Raw genomic sequence first — 23245 nt, 5'->3', positions numbered from 1 at the left:
ATAGCTACTTAATATGCACACACTCGCCACCAACTGGACAGGGGTGTGAATTACTAAATAATAGTTAAAGTAGAGTACAGTAGATCGCCCTCAGTCGACCTGGCCATAAGGATGTAATATAATGTGGGCCGCTGGTGGACATTTTGGCGCTGTTCCGAGTTGTGTTCTAATCTGTCAAAATGACGGACTGCTTTCAGAGTTTTCCGTCATTCTTGGAAAAATTACGTCATAGACGGAAAATATTCGGTTAACGCGACCTCTGCTCTGCAGACCCATTCTCACAGCGTCTATCAACCTTTTTCTTACTCAATATCAAGCCACACTTATTGTTTTTACTTTGGCTGTGAGTTTGTGTGTGCTCAGGATGAGTTTGGCTGTGTTTCGCTATGTATCCTAAACAAGGAAACAACACCTCCACGGAGCTCAGCACGATTCACAACGTCCCGACCAATCAGAGCACACTGTGCTCACAGGGAGGGTGGGGGCTGGAGCTTTTGGAGCTACAACGAGCCGTTAAAGGCACAGAGTGAAATTCAGTGAATACACGTAGTTTACAGAGATGCTGTATGAGAAACCAATGTGAGTTTGGAAAAATGCACAGTATAAATCTATTTTAGTATACCTCAACAATGGAATTATGATCAGTGGAAATGGCCATGACACCTCTCCTTTAAAATGCAAAACTGTGAGAAATGAAGCGGATACCTTCCAGCTGCAAAATGAAGTTTGCGCAGAAGTGCAACCAACTGCAGTTCCTTCAATTACCACTTGAGGCTGGTTCCAAAAGTGAGTCAATTCCCATAGAGCCCCATGTTAAAATGCCTAACAGCAGAAATGAACATGTTAACAGTCTGGTACAAAAAAGTGTTTTTAATCTTCATAGCTAACATTCTGTTGATGACAACTGTACAGGGGGATCACTTTATAAAACATAACCATTCAAATTATATCTAGGCTAAAAGTTATGCATACTTAAGGACGTAGCCGCTTTTATGTTCTCACAAGCAGCTAGCAGCTAGCCGCTAGCTGTCTGATAGGCGTGACCTCAGCTAATTATGAGTCCCTAAGTTTGATCTCTGGGCATTGCTTACGGTGCCTTCTGGAGAATCTTTCATGCATATCTTTTTTTAAATAATATGGATTGTTGTAAATGATATGCCAGGCATCCTGCAGCTGTCCAATGTGCGGGCATTGGGTGACCTCGCTGCCAGGATTCAGCTCTGTTCCCATATATATGGTTCAGTCCTGGCTGAATGCCACATTAACCAGTTGGAACAAACCATGAGTGGAATGTAAAACTGATCACACTATCAAACCAGCATAAATTATATTGCTGCTGACACAGATATATAGTCATCTCCACCTGTCTGCTCAGTTACAGTCTCTGGCTTCACACACAGCATTTTTCAACATGTCAGCGCACAAAGAAGCTTCAATTTGCAGCTGTCACAGTCAACTACGTCTTACAATTGTCTTATTTTACCCTCATTCCTCAAGGATGTTGTTACATCTTCTGACAAACCTCCTCATGTTTGCAGAATCAAGTTTTTTTTCTTTGTGGTTCTGTGTAATCCTTAATTATATGGTATATCTGCTTCTCTAGATTTATTTCACAGGTGCAACAACTGTCACATTTGGATTCAGATTTTACAGACAAAACATGTGGTGATTCATGAAATATGACACAGAGCTATACATTGAACTATCAAACAGTAGCATACATAAAGTAGTTTATTTGTTCCACCTCCCTAAAATGCTGCTTACATAAAAAGCATCAGTGATTATATTCAAATACAATGATATACTAATATAACTCTCTGAAAGAACCTTTGGTAAATTACTTTAAGTACTATGCTGTAACTGTACATGGATGCATGCATTCATGTATGACTCTCACTCACTTCTTTCTAACTCTTATGTGTTCCTCACAGCAGTTAAATGTAGCATCTCTGTTTCTGCTCTAAATATCTTGTTCCTGCCGTCTCTCTCCCAGTGTAAAGTGAAGGTCTCCTTAAAAAGGAACTTTTCCACAGATGTTAAAGATGTGGACTTTTCAATGCAGCACTCTCTATCACTTATATCATGTTTTGTAATACCCATATTTTTTGTTATTCCCACTGCATCTGTTCACTAATTTTCTTTTTTCTGCATTGTGTATATTTCTTTCGGTGGTGAAAAAAATACTCAAATCTATATCCAGTATCAATAAAGCTGTATCTTATATTATACTTAAGTAAAAGATGCAATAGAGCTCTGTAAAAATACTTTTACCAGATTCAAAATGTCCCCTTAAGTTCAAGTGAAGTAACTACCGTTGCTTTAAACTGCGGTGAATTAAATGTGTGTTTTACATTCATAAAAAGCGAGACGTGTGTCTCCTTTTTGTATTAATTTCATTTTCCAAAAAAACACAGATTCCTTCATTTTTCTTTGGTTGATATTGTTCACATTTATTTTCATTATCTTTACATCCTGCTGTTTTCATTCAGACTAGCCCCAGACCAGCTGATTTCACTGATTGGCTGTTGTCTGGAGGTGTGCTGCTGCAGCTTCTTGATTCACTCTGATTGAAAATGACTGACAGACACTTGTGTAAATGCAACTGAGAGCACGTAAAAAATACATAGAAACGCAAGTTATTGTTGTAATTATTAACATTAATAATATCTGTGGCATGTGCTTCAAATTTGAATGGAGGGAGGTTCATTCCTCTAGTGATGAAGAATGCAGGAAGGGTGAAGACGGATGACATTGTGTGTGTGTGTGTGTGTGTGTGTGTGTGTGTGTGTGTGTGTGTGTGTGTGTGTGTGTGTGTGTGTGTGTGTGTGTGTGTGTGTGTGTGTGTGTGTGTGTGTGTGTGTGTGTGTGTGTGTGTGTGTTTTGAAGGGTGTCTGGAGGAAAGTAATGGGGGAGATCTGGTCTTAAGAAATTAGCCTTGACCTGCAAGTGATTTACGGGGTCCCATGTGGTGAAGAGGTGGGAGGTCGGAGGCCTCTGTCTGTGTATGTGTTTGTGTGTGAATGTGTGTGTATGTAAAAGAGTGTCTGGCATGGTACAGAGCTATTAGCATGTAACAGACCCTCACAAGGGGCCTGTACATCGTCTGTGGCGGCAACGCACACACATTTGCACACTTATGTCACATTAAACACTTCAATGTTTACACACACACACACACACACACACACACACACACACACACACACACACACACACACACACACACACACACACACACACACACACACACACACACACACACACACACACACACACACACACACACACACACACACTCCAGGGTGTGGTGGAGTGACAGTGGGTTATGGTTTCATTGGTAATCTGGTAATCACTCTCCTTCAGCTCGGAGTGATTAGCCTTATTTCCACTTTAATCGCCTGGTTTTTCCTCGCATAATAATAAGTTCCTTCCTTCAGTTGCAGTGTGGCCAGAGTCTTCAAGCACACAGGTTAGTAAGTGATGACAGATTCAGTCCTCCAGAATCCTGGGAAAACTCAAAAATCAAGAACCCACCCATTACGAATGTTAACATCTGATCAAATGAAATGAGCATAATCAGTGGTCAATCCAAACTGCATCTATTATGTTGTAAAAGTGGAGCTTAAAAAGGCCCTATTATGCTTTTGGGGTTATCCCTTTCCTGTAGTGTGTTATATAGGATTTTGTGCACGTTAATGGTCTACAAACATCCCTGTGTTCCCTCCAGTGGGAGTTTCTCTCCCACACTCCATTTTACTCCTTTGTTGACTTCCATGACATACACTCACTGGCCACTTTATTAGGTACACCTGTTCAACTGCTCGTTAATGCAAATATCTAATCAGCCAATCACATGGCAGCAACTCAATGCATTGAGGCATTTAAACAACGTATTCTATGCCACGAAGAATTAAGGCAGTTCTGAAGGCAGAAGGGGGTTCAACCCGGTACTAGCAAGGTGTAGCTAATAAAGTGGCCGGTGAGTGTAACTACATCACTGTGTAACACTGAAAATGATCATTATGATCATCCTTTTAACAATTATATATCATGTTGTCAAACTGAATGAAACATAATGTTTTTACCCAAACACAGGCCCCTTTGTTCATTCCATCTGTTGAAAACTGAAAAAGGTTTTTTTGACGAAAATGTTAATTTAGATGTGCAAAAGTTTAAAGCATGAAAGGGCCTATGTCATGCTTTTCCGGTTATTACCCGTCCCATTGTGTGTTATGAAGGTTTTTATGCATGTAAACGGTCTGCAGAGTCAAAAACCCTCAAAGTACACCCTGCAGCGAGTACAACTCTAACAAAACGCCTCGTTGGAGATTTCTCATTTTCCATTGTTTACTTCCTGGGTACTGTGACGTGTGAATACCCAGAGGCCACACCCTCTGCCAGCATTTCACGAAACAAAGCTTCACAAACCTTTCAGCGATTCATGCCGGATATGTACAGCGTAGGGCACTGAAGAACGATGCTGTTCCTACTTTGTTTGGACCAGCGGGAGATTCGGGTACACAACCTGTAAGTATTCATTGTTGTTTGTGTATTTATGATGTTTAAAACAAACAAGGTATCTACCACGACTGTTTAAAGTGGACCTGTTATGCTATATTGGAAAAATATATTGTAGGGCCATACCTATACAAAACATGTCTGTGAAGTTTTTTGCTTAAAATACCAAACAGTTCACCCATTGTAGCCATGCCTCATACTGCTCAAACCCCTCTTTTGCAGCCCTGTTAGAGAAACGCGGATTTTGGGTCCTTAGCTTGAAAAAAAAAAGAGGAGGCGGAGCTAATGCCTGATCAGAATTCTACCGGAGATAAAGTTAAATTCTACTGTTATTAAACGCCATCCTGTTCTAAAACCACATCAAAGATTATTTCTGAAACAGTATGGAGCTCAAATGCTTTTTCTCTTGCGGGTTTATCACAAGGTGAGTTCCTTTTTTTATTTCCTGCTTTTTAAACACATGTGCTCTACAGTACAGGTTAGCTCTGAGTGTTAGCGAGGCTTGCTAATGTAAACAAAGACGAGATTATGTCCAAAACACGTCAGGCATTGTTTCTGATAGCAACTTTCTGTGGGTCCGCTGCCAATTTGACGTCATATCAGCAGCAAATCTGTATCCGCTCGTTATACACCCGTTTTTAAAAGATTTGGGTATGGAGGAAAAGAGAGAGGGTTTTATTTTCTGACGCTGCGTGAGTTCCCCGACGCACCGGGGACACATATTCATGTATAAAAGACATCACAATGGGTAAACGTTTTTCGGGCTGCTAAATTGGGATTGCTCAATATCAAGCCCCACTTATTGTTTTTACTTCGGCTGTGAGTGTTTGTGTGTGCTCAGGATGAGTTTCGCTTGTTCTAGCTGTATCGCCGACCCGGAAGCCTGTCCGCTCCTCGCAGCAGATCGCAGCAACGAGCCTCGCAACGAGCCTCGCAACGTCCCGACCAATCAGAGCACACTGGGCTCACAGGGAGGTGGGGGCAGGAGTTCCAACAAGCCGCTTAGGACAGAGAGTGAATACCGGTGAATACACATACTTTACAGAGATGCTGTATGAGAAACCAATGTGAGTTTGGAAAATTGCTCAGTATAAATCTATTTTAGTATACCACAACAATGGAATTATGATCAGTAGAAATGGCCATGACATGGGCCCTTTAAGTATGAAGCATATGTGCAATGTGCGAAGATAGAGATAAAAAACATTTTGTTAATGTAAAACATTGATGTGGAGTACTGATAATGACATAATGTGTAGGGTCGACACAGTGGCGTTACATGGTTACCAAACATAAGCGCACTGATGCGCTCACACACGCACGGACATACACAACCACTCAGAAGCGCCACATGTATAGGCTATCAACAACAGCCTGCCCTGGCCTCAGACCACCACAGCCTGACAACGGCACAGCGAACTAAGAAGAGGATTAAACCTGTTTCCTTGATGTTTGTCTCTGGGGAATGGGCCGGTAGGCCTACATAGACCGGTTGCTATAATATAGCTTTTGATCTTGGCGTCGGGGGTCTCAATAGCGCCATAGAGTCCCTTATCGGTCGGGGCCCTTGGGGGAACTGTTGGACCACTGCCGGGCACAGCCAAATCCAGCCTCTCCTCCTGGCTGGCTGGAGAAGAAGGTTGCACAGCCACGGCGACGGATACAGCTTCACTTGTGGAGCTAGATGGCAATGATGGTGGTGAGCTATCGTTAGCTTCCGGCTCCGGCTGCCGCTGCACGTCAACATTGCTAACGTTAGCGCTCGATTTCGAGGACGATGTATGACAAAAAAAAACGTCTAATTTTGTCAGTTTAGCTGTTACATCTCCTTGTTCTCTCTAGTCCTTTCTCTTTTCAGCGCTGCTCTTGTGCTTTGGTTTGCTGTACATTATAAATGCAAGCTATTACATTTTTTATAATGCTACCGAACTTGCTGCTGCTAGCTACAGTACAGTACAGGTTGATTAAACGGTTCGCTAGTCACGCAAGGTATCACATGACATGAAAGGGAGCAAGGTCATTGGACAGACAAATTACAAATTAATTTAGGTTGCTTGGTTACTTTGAAGACTGCGTGAACCGGTCAATGCCATTGGGGGCCCCAAAAAAAAAGATTTAAAAAGAATATTTAAATTTTTTTTTAAATGTACATGGGCCCCTGGCCGGCTCTGGGCCCCGGTGCGTTGCACTGGCTGCACCGTCAATAGTTACGCCACTGGGTCGATATCTGACTCATTCGAAAATATTGACTTGGTTTAAGAATAGTGCGTTTTAAAGTTTTTTTTAGGACTTTGCCATCTTTTTTTCAAAACCAGGAATGTGACACTCACCATGAATGCATTCATCTGATGCAAAAGCCTGTGTCTGTGTGTGTCTGAGTGTGTATGTGTGTGTGTGTTTATGTGTGTGTGTTTCTCCCCTCGTTTTGTAGCCCCCTAGATCCCTCCTGTGTCTCCCCGACGGTGGAAAGATGTTTTTCGTTATCTTTTGTTCCTCCTCCCATCCGTCCCTTTTATTTGTGGTTTGTCTTTCAATCCTTTTATTCCTCTACTAATTTCTCTCCCCTCCCTGGCTCACAGATGATCTGTGATCATTGAAAGACAGCTTTAAATTACTTTGAATGCTCCTCTGGGACTTTGCCCCTTTCCAAGTAAACAGAATCCACAAAACATCTTTTATCGTATTAAGAGCAGCAAACGAACAAATCCCTCGGTTTATGGTGCCATAAATTGTTGGATCAAATAGATTCCCCAGCATGACAACAGAAAGAGAAAGGGAAAGAGAGAGAGAGAAGAAAAAGCTTTAAATAAGCTTGTCATAAATGAAAACATTTGTTCATCTCAAAGATGTTTCTTTCCCAGTTCCACTCGTCACCTCGGGCTCATACCCAGTAGAAACATTATGGAGGGGTCAGAGGTCATAGCTGACTTAAGTCCCCCCGGGGTGAAGAACTATGCTGTTCTGGATGGAAACACACACACACACACACACACACACACACACACACACACACACACACACACACACACACACACACACACACACACACACACACACACACACACGCACACGCACACGCACAGCAGCTAAAAACTCACCTCTTTGCACTGGCTTTTAATACTAGTTGAACATTACATTTTTACATTTGTATGTGTTTTTTAAATTTCTAGTTATTGTGCTTTTTATCATGTTTTTAATTATTGTTTTATTATTGTACTCCCATTGTGTTATTTAATATTTATTGCCTGTACAGCACTTTGGTCAACTGAAGGTTGTTTTAAATGTGCTATATAAATAAATAAAGATTGAGATTGGGATTGAGGGCTACAGCTAGGAGCTCAGTGTAACCAAGGGTAATCTTGCAGAATTTGAAATGTGTTGGCCAACTCAATGAACTTGGGCTGACTGACATGCACTTGAGAAGAAGGGTTGGCTTTAATAAACACATCAAAAGTCAAGGGTGTGGACGGACATCTGTTTTATTCTTCTTTATCCAGTTTAATGTTGCATCACTGACTTCTACTGTTTATCCTTGGAAACGCCTCACAGTGCCAACAAGTTCTCTGTTTGTAGGAGTGAGGGGATCTTGAACCAGGGTAACAAAACTTCTGAAGGTCAAAGATGGAGGTCGAGAACAATACTTAAACCGCCAACGGGTCAATTTTACCCGCAGCTGTTTTTTGATTGTAGCCTATGTGTCTTTTTTTCAATAAAATATTAAAGTCTCCCAGTCCGTGGCTTTTCCTGAAAGTGTGGTGAATTTACCTGGTTGTGTCACTGCCTGCTAGATAAACACATAACTTTTGTATAATCAACTTTAACTATTAACATCCATTAGACCTTTGCCCACAACTGAGGCTTTCTGTTTTTAAAGAAATCTGATCGATTGTTGTTTTATGTGAGTGGAATAGTAATGAACTCACATTTTGTTAACAGCTTCCATTCTGCTCTGTCAAAATGTTTAGAGTTAGTTTGGAGAGAAAAATAAAAAGTGATCTAGGGAAGAAATGAGGGGGAAGAGGTCAAACTCAGAACAGTTTTAAGAAAAAGTTTTAAGAGTTCAAATGCTCCACTTTTTGGGAAATCTTTGACCATATTTGTCCCAAAGAACTGTGAAAGCCCACCAAAATATGTCAAACTTCAAATGGATTCTGATACTTTTCCTTAGTGTACCCACAACTGCCCATTGAAGCAAGTGTAACGAAATCACTGAAATGTATATTCATATGAACTATGGTTACAACAACATTAGTGCTGAGAACAGTATGAGGTCCCTGTATAAGTATTGGCACTACAAAATAAATGTAATGCCTTACACTCAAATTGTGTTTTTTATTATATTTAAATATATATTTTTAGGTTCATATTTCTATTACTGCCTCTACTGTGACATGTTCACATTTAATGTTCAAAAAGCTCTTTATTTTTCTCATACTGCCTGTGCTGCAGCACCTCTTTTCACCCTCTGTCTGAAACCAGAGCCCAGTCTGCTCTGATTGGTTAGCTGGCCCGCTCTCTTGTTATTGGTCAACCGCTTATAGATGTCTATCACATGTGTTGGAGTGCAAGTGTTAAATACTTTAGTGATGTCACTATGTTCAGGAAGTAAACAAAGGAGTGTGTGGGAGAGAAACTCCCTCTGGAGGGAACACAGGGATTTTAGCCTTTGCAGACCATTTACATGCACTAAAACATAAATAACACACTACAGGAAAGGGAAACACAAAAAGCGTAGGGCCTCTTTATAACCTTTTTTCTTCTTCTTACAGTTGTCTGCTGCTGGAAATTAGGTTGATGACAGTGGAACAAAAATGAGAAACAATGACAGAGGCGGACCGATTACATTCAGTTCTTCCACAGGAAATAATGTACCAAAAAAGTAGTTTAAAGGAGTGAAGAGAACGTGTGTTAGACGAGTTGTCCTCCTCTGCAGTTGTCCTTTCTTTGGCTTCATGTTTCAGTCATTTTTCACATCGCCTCTCACATATTTTCAATTTTCTCAGATGTCTTTATCTCTGCATCTTTTTCTCCATCCTGTCTCTGTCACTCTCTTTTACCTCTATTCGTTTACCCTCACCTTTTTAACTCACCCTGCAGACCTCCCTTCACTCCTCTCCCCCTGCCTGGTGTCCCCCTTCTCCCCCCTCTTCCCCGCTGTGTGGTGTGTTATGTAGTGATATCCACAGTTCCTGTGTGTTTAAGCCGAGCAAGAGCAAAGATTAAAAGACTCTAAAGTAACTTAATCTCCTAAATGTATTGACATAAACTCTTCACACACAGTGTACATCTCTATATTCCTGAGGAGACACAAACATCTGGGTTCACACACACACACACACACACACACACACACACACACACACACACACACACACACACACACACACACACACACACACACACACACACACACACACACACACATACACACACACACACACACACACACACACACACACACACACACACACACACACACACACACCTGGCTTAAATCCTGAAAAAATACAAACATCTGTACTTTCCGACACACCCCCATGCACTTAGATGTTCACGTACACACACATTCACAGTGACAGTCCACATCTGTGTCTACTGACAAGTTGATGAACACACTCCTGATCTTATTATGTTCATCAATAAACAGCACAGTGTGGAACTATGTGAGCAATGTCCATGATAACTTTGGATAATCCAGATGTGGATTACATTTTAAATCCTGGGTGTTTATGTTTATCAGAAACAACCTTCAGACTTTCATCAGAGCAGCATCATCAAGACAGAGAGATTAACTAAAGGAACTGACAAGAAGCCTTATCTTGAGTTTTAGGAAATCATATCACACTGTCGGGAGTCTGTCCTCCAACATGGATTGTGCACAGTGAGGTTCACAGAGAACCAACCAAACATAAGTTTCTTACTTTTATGTTGTTTTTTCTTCTGATGAAAGCATTCAAACTGTGTTGCTGTCGGGGCTCAGGTTCTGCCGGGTTCACTTCATCTTGGCAAAAACACTGAAATGATAAGAAATACTGGTTGGTTTCTGAATTTGAAAACAGGCCTTAGTCAATTGGTTGTCATCAAACAGTCCTGAAACAAATAATATTTTCATAAAGGTTGTAATGTTCAGCTTTTGAGAGGTGTTGATTTAAATTTAGGATCAATTTGAAATATTGTGGCTCTGTTGAATTGCAGTGAATCTGGTCTTTTAAAAACATACTTTTTTAGAAAATATTACATTTATCTTGTATTACTTTCTATTGTTTTTACTCTTTGTGTTGTTTATATTATTGTAATGTCATATGCTCACTACTTCTGAAACACATGCACTATTGCTAAAACCTTAACATTTAAAACACTTTCACTTGTGAAAAAAACTTTCACATTAGGAATAGGAATATAGGAAGTAAAAACAGGAACACAGTATGGGATCTGGCAGTGTTTAAAGACTGGTTCATGGAAAAGCAAATGTGAACAAACTTGGATAGTTACAGAAAACCTCGAACAGTTCTGCCGTCATTTAAAGTTAATTTGATGTCGTCACAGTTCCAGACGTTGGTACGCAGGGGAACAGACAATGTTTTCCTTAGCGTAAGTATCGTATACGATCATTTTTAAATCCGATTTAAAATAATTTCAAAGCAATATTGTGAGTACATCTTTCTTTTTTTTTGTATGTGAGTGTGTTTTTTTTTTTTTTTCATGAATGACTGTATCCCAGCACATTACCCATTGGAGTTGTGTGAGTGTCAACCAATGTTTTCTAAAGATTTGAAGTCAAATTTGGCCCCCATTTATTTCAAGACATCAAGACCTTTCTCTATTTTCCTAGTCTCCGTTCATCGTGGCTCAAGAAACAAAACCTTACTTCAAAAGTTCAAGAGGAGTCATTTATATATTAATGGTCATTTTGTTGGTTAGGTAGCCTACTGTATGCCTTTAATGGGGGAAAAAATTGAAGAAAGTCATAGATCAACACAACAGAATGTAAGTGTTGACAGGATGACTAAATGCTGTCTGTTTACCTCCACTCCGCTTTCTATTTCCCAACTGAGTCTGATCTAAATCCAATATGGCCGCTGTGTGTCTGTCCACATTTTTTATCTGTCTCTGTCTGGAACGCACGATCATTCCTCTCTCTCTGTCTGAGTCTTTCTACAGCCTCTTTATTTTCACAGCTGAGAAATAATGCATTTTCTCTTCATCCATCTATTATTGGCTTCTGTGTGTTTCTGTCCCTGTGGACAACAAACAGATAAAGAGACATCATTCTGTCTGTGCAAAGCTGACTGTCTTCCTCTCTTAATATGTCTCTCTTAAGGCCGCTACACACCAAACTGACACCAAAGAACACGGTTATGGCTAGAAAGGATCCGTCTAGTGTAAATATGACGTCACGTTCTCGTTGTAACTCTCGTTGTAATCGGAGCAGCTCGGAAGCGCTCGGAAAGGGTCGGGGTGGGCGGGACGCGGGAAGATCGGCCAATCGCGGGTCTGAGAAGAGGAAGGATGGATGACAGACAAGTTCGTCAGTTTAAATGTCTAGAACATTTAAACAATAGTTTGAGCATATATGAGGAGGAAACAAAGACCACATTTGTATCAACAAAGAAGGACAAATGTTTTGGCAAAAGAGGTGAGTTTATAATTGATGTTAGCTTTTAAACTGTCAAACATTTCAAAGGTTGACTAAAAGAAGGCAAATAAATAATCATGTTGTCCTTCTCAGATTTGGGACATAAAACATGTCCCATTTGATGGAGAACCATTGCTTCAGCAGAACGCCCCACTGCTCTTATTCCATCAGTGAGGGAAAGATTTTGCAGGAAAAAAGATTTATGAAAGGTATTATAATAATAATAATAATACATTTGATTTATATAGCACACTTTAAAAACAACGTCATCTCAAGGTGCTTCACAAAGCTATAAGGAACAATAAGTAAAAAGTTATCTAAAGGAGCATATTGGATAAAATATGGCAGTATAAAAATAAAAATAAAAGGTTAAGAGCATAGAAGGTTTAAAAAAATAAATAAAGTAAAGGACAGTCAGTAAAATGTGGTGTGGAACAGGTGGGTCTTGAGGCATTTCCTAAAAACTGAGAGTGATGCTGAGGTCCGTATGTTCTCTGGAAGCTGATTCCACAGACGTGGACCCAGGGAGGAGAAAGCACGGTTTCCCATGGTGACCAGTTTTGTCCGAGGGACAGCCAGGAGATTGGAGCTGTCTGACCTGAGTGTGCGTGAGGTATGTGAATGTTTTCTGGTTAGCAGTTCCTGTAGGTAGGTGGGGCCAGTGTGGTTGATGGCGTTGAAGACCATTATGAGGACTTTGTAGTTGATCCGGTGTGTTACAGGGAGCCAGTGGAGTGAGTGAAGGATGGGGGTGATGTGCTCTGATTTGCGTGTTTTTGTGAGTATCCGGGCGGCACAGTTTTGTATATATTGTAGTCTCTGAGTGGTTTTTGCTGGAAGGCCTGCAAGCAGAGAATTGCAGTAATCAATGCGGGAGGTGATGAAGGCATGGACCAGTTTTTCTGCATCCGGTTTGGTGAGGGAGTGTCGCATTTTGGAGATGTTTCTTAGGTGGTAGGATGAGGCTTGGCAGACCGTCTTTATGTGTGCTTGGAATGAAAGGGATGAGTCCAGTTTCACACCTACTGTAGGCTTGTTACAAGCGGGGAGAGGGGAATGGAGTGGCCATTGATGCTGATATGAGGGATATCAGTTTTTTGTGTTTGATGTGGTGTTCCAATCAGAATGGCCTCTGATTTGCTGCTATTTAGTTGGAGGGAGTTGTTGCTCATCCAGTGGTGTATGTGTTCCAGGCATCTTGAGACATTTGAAAGTGCCAGATGTTTATCCGGGGCAGTTTGGAAATAAATCTGTGTGTCATCAGCATATGTGTGGAAGCTGATGTTATAGCTCCTCAGTATTTGTCCCAGGGGCAACATGTAAATTAAAAAGAGCAGTGGCCCAAGGACTGACCCTTGGGGTACACCAGAGGTGACACAGTGTATGTCGGAGGTATTACAATTACTCCTGCAAAATTATTAATGTTGAATATGTGTACCATTTCCTTCCTGCAGGTGTGCAGAGATTGAAATAATCTTTTACTAACCAGGCTGAGTCACCACACACACACACACACACACACACACACACACACACACACACACACACACACACACACACACACACACACACACACACACACACAATAATAATGTTCATCTTCTGAACGTGTGTACTGTCTGTTCAAAAAACTGCAGGAACCCAGAACACAGACATAAAAACATAACCCCCTTCACATCTCAACTATTGTAAATGTTACGGGTCCCCGATGTGACCACAGTAGCAGTGATGATAACTGTATTAAGCAGGTGAAACAGGAGCTGTTGACAGGAAGTTGTTGTTGCTATGGAAACAACATGACGGTATCTGATATCATAAAGACGGAGAAAGTAAAGAATAAAGTTTATGTTTAAATGTTAGCACCCCCAGAAGAGGTACAAGCTCTTACGTTGAGTCTGGAGTTTCAATACATTCTAAATCATCAGTAAAGTCTACGACCATATTTCGGAGGGATATGATACATATTAACTTTCAATTTTATGTATTTCAGTTCTTCAATAACATTAATTAATTAACACTTCACTTTCCTGACACAGTTCCACTAACATACATTCACTGTCGATTGTTATTTTTTAATATTCTTTCCGGAATTTGGCCGTGTAAAATGTCCTCTTGGGTTGCCGTACAGCCAATGCGTGACGTCATTAGTAAGCGTAACGGACCCCGTGCTGATCTGGTAGGCCGTGCAGATATGGTACCTACACCGCCCTATAGCCAAAGCCCGAGACACTGTTTAAAGCATAATAAAGACAATATATAGAGAGCATAATGTTTTTAATGCAATGCTGCCCCGGGGTCTCCCTGTGCGCAGATGCGACGCGCCATATGACGTCACATGTTTGGCATGTCTCGATTGAAAATGCTTTATTTAAAACAAAAACAAGGACAATAAACAAAGCAGTCTTCACAACGGCCAGACAAAATACTTTGAGCCGCCCTATAGCCAAAGCCCGAGACACTGTTTAACCTGTTAAGCCCTGAGCCTGTTTTTCAGGTCTCAGGCTCGAAAATGACATTCCCAGAACAAATGACCATATCTTCCCTTCTAAAAGGGTTAAATTAATAATCTTTTTTCTCAAAGTAATGATAAACCTGTGAGTTGGATGTAGAAAAGTCAGAACAATATAGATGTTTTTCATTTTAAAGAAAATTCAGATTGAACATAGTAAAAAACTGTAAATTATAGTGTTCGTCCAAAAATTATTTTGTACTTATAGTGAAAACTACCCTTGGATGATGGGTTAGTAGACTAAAAGCTTTAGGAATCCAAAGTACAACATATAATAAGTACCCTGTATCAAGATTGATGTAAAACAAGAGACATTTGACCTTTTTAGAGAGGTTTAGCCAAAAACACTCCACCTCTGAGGTGATTTGGGTGGAAATGTTTTTTTTTCCAATATCTCTGGCCCCACTTGCTCGATTTTGATGGTTGACACCTCTTTCTGACCGTTAGAGCCAATATAATCGAAGGGGGAGTCCCCCACACACACTCATTCTGGAACAAAAAGGTGGGGGCTTTGCGCATGTAATTTTCCATCAGAGTGAACCTATCTCTAGCTTTGACATCTGGTAACGGAAAAGCAGTTTTAATGCTTATGGATTATCAGAAATCATTTCAAAGGGACACAGACACATTAGATTAACCTATGGATTAACTTCAGCAGCGTCTTTATCGTTTTAATGCCATTGAAGACCACTTTGGAGAGACTACAGAGCCAAGGTAAAAATGTTAGCATTTTTAGCTACCTAGCGCCAAATGTTTTGATGTCTGTTTTTGCTTATAACGTCGCGATTTCGTATAATTCAGTGATAATGAGGGTACCCATCGATTCTGTGTCACCTCACGATGTGAAACGATGTCATGGATGTGGAGAAAAGATAAATAATAAGGTTTTGTGAGTGATTTTTGGTGCAGTAATCTGTTAGCATTTTTCGCTCGTTGCTAATTCAGAGGCGTGCCCCGGTACCGGGGCACTGCCGCAACATCTTGCAGGAAACAGTGTCTGAGGGCATGTTCATTTAATAAACTATGAATGTTTTATATCTATGTAACGAGAAGAAACTCATCTAACTGATCTTTTTTTTTTTTTTTTCAAAAGAAAACCCACAATGCTAACACTGAGCCTCTGAATTAGCAACGAGCTAAAAATGCTAACAGATTACTGCACCGAATATCACTCACAAAACCTTATTATTTATCTTTTCTCTACATCCATGACATCGTTTCACATCGTGAGGTGACACAGAATCGATGGGTACCCTCATTATCACTGAATTATACAAAATCGCGACGTTATAAGCATAAACGGACATCAAAACAGGTGACGCTAGGTAGCTAAAAATGCTAACATTTTTACCTTGGCTCTGTAGTCTCTCCAAAGTGGTCTTCAATGGCATTACAATGATAAAATGCTGCTGAAGTTAATCCATAGGTTAATCTAATGTGTCTGTGTCCCTTTGAAATGATTTCTGATAATCCATAAGCAATAAAACTGCTTTTCCGTTTCCAGATGTCAGAGCTAGATATAGGTTCGCTCTGATGCAAAACTGCATGCGCGAAGCCCCCACCTTTTCTTTTCACAATGCGTGTGTGTGGGGGACTCCCCCTTCGATTCTATTGGCTCTAACGGTCATAAAGAGGTGTCAACCATCAAAATCGAGCAAGGGGGGCCAGAGATATGGAAAATCCACCCAAATGACACCAGAAGTGGTTTCTTTTTGCTAAATCTCTCTAAAAAAGGTCAAATGTCACTTGTTTTGCATCAATCTTGATACAAGGTACTTATTATATGTTGTACTTTGGATTCCTAAAGCTTTTAGTCTACTAACCCATCATCCAAGGGTAGTTTTCACTATAAGTAAAAAAGAATTTTTGGACGGACACTATAATTTACATTTTATATTGATTCTGACTTTTCTACATTCAACTCACAGGTTTATCATTACTTTGAGAAAAAAGATTATTAATTTAACCCTTTTAGAAGGGAAGATATGGTCATTTGTTCTGGGAATGTCATTTTCGAGCCTGAGACCTGAAAAACAGGCTCAGGGCTTAACAGGTTAACAGGTTAAAGCATAATAAAGACAATATATAGAGAGCATAATGTTTTTAATGCAATGCAGTCTCGCAACGTATGCTTCAGCAGAGAATGGCCGCATTCGCTCGCGATCTCAAGTCGTCTACAACATACTTTAAGGGAGCTATATAGAAGCCTATGGACATCCCGGAAAGTTGAAAATGTACGCTAAGGGCCGCCTCCCTTGCGTTGGAAAAAGACCACAGGGGACCTTGACATAACGTCAACATACGCCGACCTGGGAGTGAGGATGTGTTGCCTGGACAGACACTTTCGGTCACTCGACTTAAAAGGAGCCGTCACAGGACGAGAAAAAGGAGTGTTCTGTGTGAAAAGCCTGACAACATCAGCCACACACCTGGTGTCTTTTGGCCGTGGTTCCATCAGTCCATCATGTACCTGCCAAGACTGGCAAAGACATTTACTGCCCTGCACTCACTTTTGTGTGGTGTTCAACACAATTGAGGGTTGTGGTTGGGAGAGTCTCAGTGAGACCTACAGGGAAAACCATCTGTTTTATCTGGATGTTATTTGCTTAACTACATCCCAAACAGATTCAATCACTCCCTCCTTAGAGGATGCCCTTGTCTGCATGGAGGACACCCCCAACACCCCTGTCTGCACGGCAGACACCCCGAGCACCCCTGTCTGCACGGAGGACACCCCCAACAGCCCTGACTGCACGGAGGACACCCCCAACACCCCTGACTGCACGGAGGACACCCATTCCAAGAACAGTGGTAACCACTCAAAGTCCTCAAGAGATAGGAAACGACAGCAGTGTGGGACCTTATTGCGGGAAATTACTGAGCACACATACCACCTACAGGATGAGAGGTTCATGTGTACGGTGATATCAAGACTAAATGATCTTTTGGAGGACGTAAAGCAACACACCCCACCTTAAGGCCCAGACACACCAAACTGACACCAAAGAACACGTCCCGACGGAACACGACTGTTGTGTCGCCTCACGTCTCCTGCGTCTTGGCCAACAGTCGCACTGGAACACACCGCAAAGACTTCAGCCGACGGCCAAGTAGCACGTACGAACTGCGCATGCGTGAGTGGCAATAACTCTCCTACCAGCAGGCGGTGGTAGTGTGTATTCGTCGTTCAAAATAGGCAACAACCGGAAGACAGACTGCGTGATACACCAAGAGAAGAAGAACAGACTGCGTGATATAAACTAACAACAAATAGCGTGTGCGTTGGTCTTCGGTTTCTTCATTCCAGATCGCTATGATGAAAAATAAACTCTTGTGTCCAGCTGAGATGAAAATGAAAAAGAATAGCCGTCTGTGTGTGCCTTCTTAATCGTTTGTTTGGGTCCCTCACTTCCGTTTCTCTTCTCATGCACTGATTCGCTAGCTGAACAGCCAATCAGAGTGATTTATTTGACCGACAGCCTGTGGCCGATTGTTTTCGGCCAAAAGGTGTCGGCACGGCTGAAAAGACACAACGGTGTGGGACACACCAATCTGAGTAGGGCGACACGACGCTCATCGACGGCCAGACATCTATCGACAGTCTAAATCGGCCCGGTGTGTCTGGACCTTTATGCGTGCGACAGGAGGAGGATGAAATGGAAAGTAGAAGAGGAGGAGGAGGAGGAGGAGGAGAGAAGTTCTGGGTTTGTAATCATAGCAACTCTCCACGGTCCTCCCCTCCATTAGCCCTGCTGTCAACACCATTTAAACAGAGCCCTAAACATGCTGAACACACACATATACACACACACTTTCGTCCAATCGCTGCTCTGCAACTTTTCCTCACTGTGTGTGTGTGTATGTGTATGTGTGGTTTAACACAGGGGTTCCCAACCTTTATTGTGCCAAGGACCGGTAGATACATTAAAAAAAAATCGCGGACCGGTTGTCAATTTTAACTGATTTTAATATTTACTCACCACCAGCAGGTAGCAACAGAGGCTAATTGTATGTAACAGCCTGAACAAATACTAGAACAATATGCATCCAAAACATATTAACAAAGTTTAAAAAAGAACCGGTGTTGTTTTTTGGTTTTTCGGAAAACCAAAAAACCGACGTTATTCAGTTTTTAAACCAAAACGGGAAAACAGATAAATCAACGTTTTGGTTTTGTTTGTATGATTTACGGATAATCCAGTGAATGCTGGGAAAATGTCGTTCATTCCGGTGCACTCCCGACAGCATTTAGCATCGAGATTAAGATTAAACTAATTTATTTTGGGAACAGCCGCATATATGCCGGTGTCGGACAGACACAAACACACCGAACACACAGAGCTGAGCTGAGCAGAGCACATACACACACACATCATGCGCCTTGGTGACTGACTGGACATCTCCTTCATAAAACTAATAAAAGGGGGAGTAATCGGGCAGTTCGATGTGTGTAGATGTGTGTGTGGTTAACACGTAGCAGCCTGCAGTCACTCTTAACTGTTCTGATTAAGTTAAACACAGCGAAGGCGGTGCGTAAAAAGGCACAGCTCTTTACCGAGTATAGGCCTACGTCCCGCTGCCTCCTGATGCTGCAGCCATTTCATGAAGGAGGGTTTCCTTCTATAAAACAGCTGCGGGCAGCAGATCGTGAGAGTCCCGGACATTAATTCATAGATCAAGGCATACTGGTTTACTCTCCTGTTTTGCCAATCCAGTGCTTAAACAAATAGCTCTACACCCCTGGCCGACATGTCCTTAAAATGAAGTCCGAGTTTGAAATATATCTCAAATAATGTATGCACCACCATTTCCCCACATAAACATAACAGTCTGCAATCAAACGGTTGTCTCCTGTGCGCTCCTCTTCCTACTTGGCGCACCGGTAACATGCTCGTGCGCACAAGAGGCTGAGACCTTAGGCTGAGCCGCCGAATCCCTCGGAACATCATAAAAGCCATTTTCAACGGTTTTCTGGTGAAAGATTAACTAGCTACTGGATGAAATAATATGACTGGTGGCATAGGTGCGAAAATTAAACACTTTTTGAAAAAAATATTATGATAAAATATTTTTATATATTTATAATTCTGCAAATATTACGATAAACTCACAGCTATTTCGCGGCCCGGCAGTAACACCTCCGCGGCCCGGTACCGGTCCGCGGACCGGGGGTTGGGAACCCCTGGTTTAACAGACACATTTTGAATTTGCCAATGTGTTAAATTAGCATAATCTATGCGGCCAATTAAAGAACTTTTTTTTAAATGGGGAAAATACTGGTGTGTGCTTTATTTGAAGGGATAAAAAGCAACGTTTTTAGCTGTCTTATTTGACTTGTAGGTCTTTTTATTTTGTAATGAATCTAATCAACCAGGAGTAAGAGCTGTGGCAGTTTGATATGAAATCTGAAGGAGCTGTTTGTTTTCAGAGGGAAGCTGGATAAAAAGCCACTCCACCAGGAACTGAAAAATCGTCAAAACCTGCAAAGTTAATCTTTTATTTTTTTTAGGATCAAGGTAGTTGAATTAGGCGTTTAGATTATCATCAGTTACACAGTTACCTTTTCTTTGTTTCCTGATGATATTATCCCATTACATGTTATCTGTTACGCTCCAAGAATGGTTGTTTTTTAGTTGTTGTACACAGAGGCCAACAACAGGCTCATATTTTTAGATGCGGTAGTTTATATGTCACGGTGTTCCAATTCAATCATTTTGCAGTAGCTCTCAGCTTTTCTTGCCATCATCAGTCACCTGATCTGCACACATGTACCTCATTATTTTTAATCAGCCACTCTCTATATGCACCTGCCCTTAACTCCTCACACACAGGTCAGGTTTGTGCAACACAACTTTAGTGATTCAGCCCTTTTTCGCCTGATCATGCTCATAACATGTATTTTGTTGTTCCTCTTGATTCAGTTTTGCTGACAGCCTTAACTTGTCACACAGGTGATTTTTGGCTAGTTGTGGCCCTTTGCACATCTTTCCATCAATTCATTAATTCACGCTTTTTTTCAAATCAAAAGTAAAGTGAGTTGCATTATACAGTAATGACTAAAATATATCCCAGTGTCTATTGCATTAGCCAGAGTGAACTCAATATGATGGAGATTATAATTATCAACACAAATAATCTCAGTCCTAGTCCTTTAGTTTTACAGTTGCAGCTAAAGCATGCATGTATAAAATGTTAAAATGATCCAAGCATGTTGAAAGTTGCTCCAATAAGCATCTTGTAGAATGCAGAGGATGCAGATTTAAAAAAAAAAATGTTCAGTTAAAGTTAATAAGCCCACGAGTTAAGTCACATTTTAGTTTCCTCCTACATGGATTTGAGAGAGGTATGCGAGGATGGAGGAATTGTATTTCTCACTCCATGATGAGAAGATTCCTTGAAATGGACATCTCAACTGTCATCTCAAAGTGTTTAAAGTAAAAACAAATATGATGGCTACTGCTCCAATATTAATTGTTATATACTAACTGTCTTGATTGATAGAACTGACACCACAGTTCAAGTAGACCACAAGAAAAAAAACACAGCTATAAATAAAAAGCTACTGTATAGGCTCATTAGTTTGTTAAAAGAACGCAGGTAAAGTGAGCCCGACATGTTTTTCAATCTCAGGCTGATGTTATTGGACTAATGATTAATATTATGCACAAGCAGCCGCTTCTGTAATTAAATCTGCCCCGGGGCCACAGTCTGATGAGTTCTGCAGAAGATAAGGAAGGATGCACTTTGCAAGTTTTTATGGTACCGGAGGGTCCTACAGCTGTTACTGCAGTTCAGAATTTACACAACGCTAAACTACTGCCAGAAAGTTACTTATAGGATTGAATGAGTTTACCAGTTTTTGCAAGATATGTTAATTAATTTCATTAGAATGATACACTTAATCCCTTTGTACCTGTCCATACCGTAATGTGCTATTGAACTTTGTGTGGTAAAGTCCTTTATTTATAGTTGCATTGAGATTTGTCCCGCCTGAAACAGCAGGATGAATCTAGCGTCTGTGATTTGTGCTTCTGTTTAGTCTGTCCTTACAGCCGTTAGACATGTTTCTTACAGTAATTCCCCTCTGAGACACAGCTTTTACCTACACAGGGATGTAAACCCATGTGAAGTACATTCCGTTCTGTTAAAAAATATAATAATGTGTGCGGCGATGTTTTTTTACATGTAGAACTATGGCATTAAAGTTAACTTTTCTTGAGAGAAACTGCTCATTTGCAGGTATATATTTGCATTTTGTGCAATACTATGTCATGTTTACATGCTTTATTTTTCTCATACTGCCTGTGCTGCAGCACCTCTTTTCACCCTCTGTCTAAAACCAGAGCCCAGTCTGCTCTGATTGGTTAGCTGGCCGGCTCTGTTGTGATTGGTCAACTGCTTAAAGATGTCCCGCCCCTTAGCCTATCACGTACAATGTGTTGCAGTGTTAGCCAATAGAAATGCGAGTGTTACACAGTGATGTCACTATGTTATAAAAGTAAACAAAGGAGTCCAATCGAGGCATTTCCGGCAGGGGGTGTGTGGGAGAGTTATAAGGATATGGTGATCTTCTGTGATCTGAAACAGATTTACCCTAACTGTTTTCCAATAGTTTTCAAAATGTGGAAGTTGTGCAGTTTATTTCTGGTTTCTTTGGAACAAACAGAAGAACTAGGTTTTTGGTGTGGACAGAAATAGAACAAGTGTCACCAGTAAAACCTGACTAAATGTGTTTTAGTTTAAACTGCATTGAATGTGTCAGAAAAAGGCAAAAGATTAAACAAAGCAAGAGGCTGTTAATCCTGTATTCAGACTTCATCTGTTCACTTATCACGTGTCCATCCACCTGCAACATCATACTTCACAACTAGTCTTTTTCTTTCAAAATGTTATGAAATTCTCAGGTCATAAAAACAATAAAGATCACAGCATGAAGCTGTTTGTATGTGGGTGTGTGTGTGAGAGAGTGTGTGTTTTATTTGATACCCAGTGAGGGAAAGAGGCCAGTGGGTTCAGTGTAGCAAAGAACAGATTTCACTCTAAGATACAAACACAACACTGCACTGCATGAAACCTGCAAGTTACACAAAGATCCTGCTAACAAATATTTTGTATAGTGTGGTGCAGTGATGACGTATTTAGTAGGCCTACACGGAGTAAGCAGAGCAAGCGTTCAAGCACACTTTAATAATATTCAGAAGTTTTGTACAGCGGGATAATCTTCACATATTAACACAATTTTCATGCTTTCTGAAGCGTAACTAGAAGTTCAAAGCTAAAGTTCAGCTATAAAAATAACTTCACAGTCGCATGTGTTCACCTCAGCACCGCTAAGCTAAAGGTGGCTAAAGTTTGGCGTGATGATGTTTAGTTGTCTCAGTCATTTAATCACTTATTAGCCTTTTTTAAAACACAATAAGGTTTAACAATCATGAGTGATGTATTTAATGATGTTTTTGATGTCATAGAATATAACGTGAAAATCTGTTAGGCTTGTGATAAGCACAGATCTTATATCAGGCATCTGACCAAACACACGAAAAAAAACGTTGACTTCATGATAAGGGAACCGGATTTGGTAA

General features: G+C 40.9%; 1 protein-coding gene across 1 annotated transcript in view; it reads right to left on the bottom strand.

The window, feature by feature from the left end:
- The window catches only part of ripor3 (RIPOR family member 3), a 90801-nt gene that overhangs the window by 55059 nt on the left and 12497 nt on the right, over window positions 1–23245 (bottom strand). The window contains exon 2 of the mRNA XM_034149933.1: window positions 10440–10532. The gene's annotated coding sequence lies outside the window, so the exon portion shown is untranslated. The remainder of the gene's footprint in view (window positions 1–10439; window positions 10533–23245) is intronic.

Source organism: Trematomus bernacchii, unplaced genomic scaffold (genome assembly GCF_902827165.1).
Source record: "Trematomus bernacchii unplaced genomic scaffold, fTreBer1.1, whole genome shotgun sequence".
In the NCBI taxonomy this organism is placed as follows: domain Eukaryota; kingdom Metazoa; phylum Chordata; class Actinopteri; order Perciformes; family Nototheniidae; genus Trematomus; species Trematomus bernacchii.
The sequence above is the reverse complement of the archived record's forward strand: the minus strand, read 5'-3'. Positions and strand labels throughout refer to the sequence as shown.